General features: G+C 42.0%; 1 protein-coding gene across 1 annotated transcript in view; it reads right to left on the bottom strand.

Moving 5' to 3' along the window:
* Window positions 1-2,637, bottom strand: part of LSMEM1 (leucine rich single-pass membrane protein 1) — a 101,664-nt gene extending 99,027 nt beyond the window's left edge. The window contains exon 1 of the mRNA XM_083463864.1: window positions 2,525-2,637. The gene's annotated coding sequence lies outside the window, so the exon portion shown is untranslated. The remainder of the gene's footprint in view (window positions 1-2,524) is intronic.
* Window positions 2,638-5,291: the final 2,654 nt, after the last annotated feature.

Raw genomic sequence — 5,291 nt, 5'->3', positions numbered from 1 at the left:
CAGGTTACAGACTCCTCTAACCCGGAAATAGTACCTCAGGTTAAGAACTTTGCTTCAGGATGAGAACAGAAATCACGCAGCAGCGGCACGGCAGCAGCGGGAGGCCGTACTAGCTAAAGTGGTACCTTATGTTAAGAACAGTTTCAGGTTAAGAACAGACCTCCAGAAGTAATTAAGTTCTTAACCCAAGGTACCACTGTATTCACTTATACTGCTGAAATCTATCACTGTACCTCAGTCTACCTAAGTGAGGTGTTGGAGCAGGAGTGAGCAGCCCCACGACTTATTTTCCTGCAGGATTGGCGACGGCATTTCCTGGGTCTCTATTTGCCCGTCTTGCATATGCCAAATAAATAGTAAGCCTTTCTCAGTGGAAACAGAGGAAGAAATAGGTTCCATTGGCAGGGCTAAGGGTAAAATTAAATTAAATTTGGAAAAGTCCAAAATCCATTAATTAAGACCAACCAAAATGTCATACACCAAGCTACTGAGTCCACCAAAACTCTTCATCAGGCGAGGTGTCCTACTTACACTGTTGGAGGCAGCAAGCCTCTGAATGCTAGTTGCTGTGAACAAGGCCGGCCCAAGACATTTGGACCCTTGAGGCAAACCACAAAATGGCAGCCTCCTCCCTGCTAGGGAAGAAGAGGAGCGTGAAGCTCTACATTGGGAACAAGGGGAGAATAAAGATCAAAATTGGGATCTGCTGCCCCTGTGGATTCTGCTGCCCAAGGCCTTGTCTCATGCGTGGGCCAGCCTTGGCTGTGAATCACAACTGGGGAAAATGCTTTTGAATTCACCTCCAGCTTGCTGCCTTCCTATAGGCATCTAGTTGGTCACTGTCAGAAGAAAATACTGGACTAGATAGGCCATTGGACTGCTTCTGCAGGTTCGTCTTATGAATTTCAAGCAAAGTGGGGGAAAGCTGGCTTGGTATTACAGCCATAATAGGTTGGTTAATTCCCCCTCCCCCCTTGTATAATAGTTTTAGAATGGACGTGGCTATGGAGATGTGGCCGTAGGGGCTGTCATGAAGAATGTCTGCACATCAGAAAGTTCCACTGTACCACTGGTGTACATTTGAACTGCCATATATAAGCTCTGTGGTGGGTAGAACGTCTGTAGGATTACATAACTTTTTCATGCAGCGTATTGGCACTTGCTCCCACAGGAAGCAGTGATGACCTATTTAAAGATGGCCTTAAATAGAGGATTAGGCAAATTTGTGGAAGACAAAGCTATCAAGGGCTACTCGCCATGACCTCCCCTGTCAGAGACCTCATGCATCTGAGTATCAGTTTCTGGGAAACTGGGCAGGTGAGCAGAATACTATTGCACTCATGTCCTGGTATCTGGTTGGCCACTGTGACAACAGGATGCTGGGATAGATGCTGAGTCATTGGTCTGATCTAGCAGGCTCATCTTATGTTATCTCTTACTCATACTTCATCTCTTATGCACAGCACTGCAGTGTTGAAATGAGCTGGTTGGCTGTGTACTAACAGCCAATCCTGAGGCACAAATATGAAAGATGAAATCCCTGACAGCTGCATCAGCTTTCATCACATGTGCCTGCACCATTCTGCATGCTTATTTGCTGTCAATCTCTCTCAGAACCAAGCGTCAGGGTACTATATATTCAAATACAAGGAAGCTAAGCAAAAGGTTCCCATTAGTAAAGAGATGGAGGAAAAAATACTGATAAAAAATAAGGTTTGCAGAACCTTTCTTTCTGAACTAGTGAGGATTGCAAGGAGAGCTCTGGTTACAATGAACATGCCCATTCTGATCGAAAATGTTATATATGCAACACTGAGTTCAGGACGGAGGGATTATTGCTCCCATGGGAAACTGTGACACAGGGAAGGGAGCCATATCTATCAAACACAGCCATATAATGATTCATTATTTCTATTTTTGGTTTCCCTCAACAAAGGACCAGACACAGTGCTTTAACCCAAGTTGCACAGAATTCTATAGGTTCACCTCCAGTATTCACAGCGTTTTTTTGAAATCCCTGAGGGAGATGTTTTCCTCAACGTTTCCTGTTAAGGGAATCAACAAGCAAGAACTATGGAAGAATCTTCTAATTAACTCTGCTCTAGTCAATGTAATTTGCTTTGACTGACTGGTTTTAAGTATAGTTTGAAAAAGCCAGCTGTCCTGCTATGCACTTAAGTCTAATGAAAAATTAAAACCAAGAAGTTGCATGTGATTTGTGTTTTCTTTCCCTTGAGTGTGGCTGGAAGCAGAAGCTAACAGCATGAGCACTCAAAACTCAGCCGCTCTTAACACGGTAACTATAACCTTTCGTGCATTTGAATGAGTTGGTGTCAGTATTGATTTGGTCTTTGACTCATCACTTGTTTTCGCCCCCCCCCCCCCCCCGTTCAATTTATTCAGGATGAAGAGAGAAGTTAGCAGAAAAAGTAACTGCAGTTAACCAAAGATCTGAAAATAAATCCAACTAACCAAAGAATAACTATTAGCAGATTTAAAACCATAAAAACTGAAGGTTACTTACATCTTTAACCATGTCCAGAATTCAGAACAATTCTCCAGTCTCTAATTCTAAATCATTTCAGAAGAATTCTGGTATTTTGTTCAAGTAGAAAACATACTGTATGCTATTCCTCTTGTCCTTTGGAACTCCATTGGAGTGTCTCAACTAAACCCACAAGCTTAGCTCTGAAACACAGTGTGCTTTCCATCTATATTTAGTATTCATTTGAGCCAAGTTGTCAGGTTTCAAATACTTCGTTAGAAGACAGTATAATTTTTAAACACACTTATAGAGAGAAGAATATATAGACAGAAGAAGAAGAAGAAGAGGAGGAGGAGGAGGAGGAGTTTGGATTTGATATCCCGCTTTTCATTCCCTTTAAGGAGTCTCAAAGCGGCTAACATTCTCCTTTCCCTTCCTCCCCCACAACAAACACTCTATGAGGTAAGTGGGGCTGAGAGACTTCAAAGAAGTGTGACTGGCCCAAGGTCACCCAGCAGCTGCATGTGGAGGAGTGGAGACGCGAACCCGGTTCCCCAGATTACGAGACTACCGCTCTTAACCACTACACCACACTGGCAGGGTAAAGTTTATACCATTCGTGAATAGATATGAACCCACCACGTCAATAAAATATGCTGATGATGTGCAATGTTGTTCTCTGGTATATAAAAGTTGCAAACATGTATGTATTCACTATCCATTGGAGAGAACTGAACGCCTCAAGAGTTGAAGCTGATATAGCTGGTTTTCTCATCTAGTGGCACCATACCCTCCTGGGTAGACTGAGGCAGGAGACTCATTTTTATGGTAGACAAAACAATAGCCAAGGCTTTTAACTGAATTATGGTCCTGCACCTCTCCACTGGTTTCCTTGTCTGCTGTCGCATTGATCTTAAGTCTTCTTTATTTATTTAGTATTCTAAAATATTTATAGGATGCTTTTCTGAACAAAAAACCCCAGCTTACATAGAGGGGTTGCTAACCTTTTGGGGCCAGTGGGCAAATTTGCAGACTGCAGAAACTGTGCCTGGTGCCAAACACACACAACTACAAGTGCGAGTCACAACCTATACTGTTGACTACAATAGAATGCTTCCTTTAAGTCTAATTTCAGTGGAGAGAAGGGACTGTGCAGATGCCCCCTGGCTTACAATAATTAAAAATATTAAGTATTTTTAAAAATAAAAAAATCAGTATTATTAAAACATAAAACTAACTCACCAAAACAGACTCAGAACTTGAGTAACAATGCTATTCCAGCTTTCATCCAGTTAGCAGGACAAAAATTACTCAGTCTACTACATTTGCTCTTTTTTTTTTTTTACTATTTATAAAATAGATTTAGCACTACAAAGTTGTTTAATGGACAGACACTCTGGGCACTTTTAATAGGAAAGTGACTCAGCTATTTAAAATAAATGGAGTACTAGCCCATTGCCAGTAGTCAATTTTCTCAGTGCATATGCAAATTCGTTTGTTGTCCTTTCATTTTCATATTTACATAGAAATATTTAATATTGCCACTTAAAAAAATCGTATTGGTTTGTTTTACTTCCAGCAAGGAGGCTCAGGAGCAAGATACCTGAAGTTTCACACATTTTGAGGGCTTGCCCTTCGATGCAGCTGCTGAGGAAAAAAGCCTCATTTTAAAGCTATATATGCAAGTAGATAAATAGGGACCGCTCCGGCGGGAAGGGAAACGGCGTTTCCGTGCACTGCTCTGGTTCTCCAGAAGCAGCTCAGTCATGCTGGCCAAATGACCTGGAAGCTGTATGCCGGCTCCCTCGGCCAATAAAGCAAGATGAGCACCGCAACCCCAGAGTCGGCCACGACTGGACCTAATGGTCAGGGGTCCCTTTACCTCTACTTTATGCTGCATTGAGAGAAGTTACCGCAGAAAATACGGCTGACATTGGGGCAGTTTTTGAGATAAAGGGAGGAAAACCCACCGAGTCAATGAGATAGGGTCTGAAAGGTGAAGCTGCTGGGAAATGAGTTATAATGAATTGGGGAAAAAATTAAAATAACTTTTTCTAAAAACCCCGAAGTTTTTCTTTAGGAATTCTAGGTGCCGAAATCCCAAGGGAGCAGAAAAGGCTATTTACGAATGCGACCACAGATGTTATTGGCCCAGAGACGGAAAGAAGATAGAGTCCCCACCAGAGAAGAATGGCAGATCAAGTTGATGGATTATGCCGAAATGGCTAAAATGACCGGAAGCGTCAGAAGTCAGCAAGAGCAGAATTTTAATAAGAAATGGGGGAACATTTATTATTTATCTTAAAAACCATTGTAAATAACACTTGTAGTTTAATGGTGACTTTTGGACATAACAGAGATGTAAAAGATTTGGATCAGGGCAAACTTGGCCCTCCAGATGTTTGGGACTACAACTCCCATCATCCCTAGCTAACAGGACCAGTGGTCAGGGATGATGGGAGTTGTAGTCCCAAAAATATCTGGAGGGCCGAGTTTGCCTATGCCTGATTTGGATTATCATAAAAGATGCAGGAGGAAATGATTTAACAACGGGACCCACAAAAGGGAGGAGGGAAGTCCAGGAGATTCTTTGGAATCTTGTTTTTATGTTGTGTATTGGATACGTGATTGTAAAACTTTGATCTGAAAACCAAATAAACAACTCTTTAAAAAAAAGAAAGGCAAAACTGCTGTGATCTATTCTAAAAGCAATCCTTAGGAACTGCTAAACCTTAGTAAGATTGTACCCAGCATGTATATCAATGTCCTAAGGCTGTCAGAGGGGTTGTGGGCATCAACAGGTCAC

This window comes from Podarcis liolepis (assembly GCF_965112155.1).
Source record: "Podarcis liolepis genome assembly, chromosome: 10".
Lineage (NCBI taxonomy): Eukaryota > Metazoa > Chordata > Lepidosauria > Squamata > Lacertidae > Podarcis > Podarcis liolepis.
This window is presented reverse-complemented; position numbering and strand designations above follow the sequence as displayed.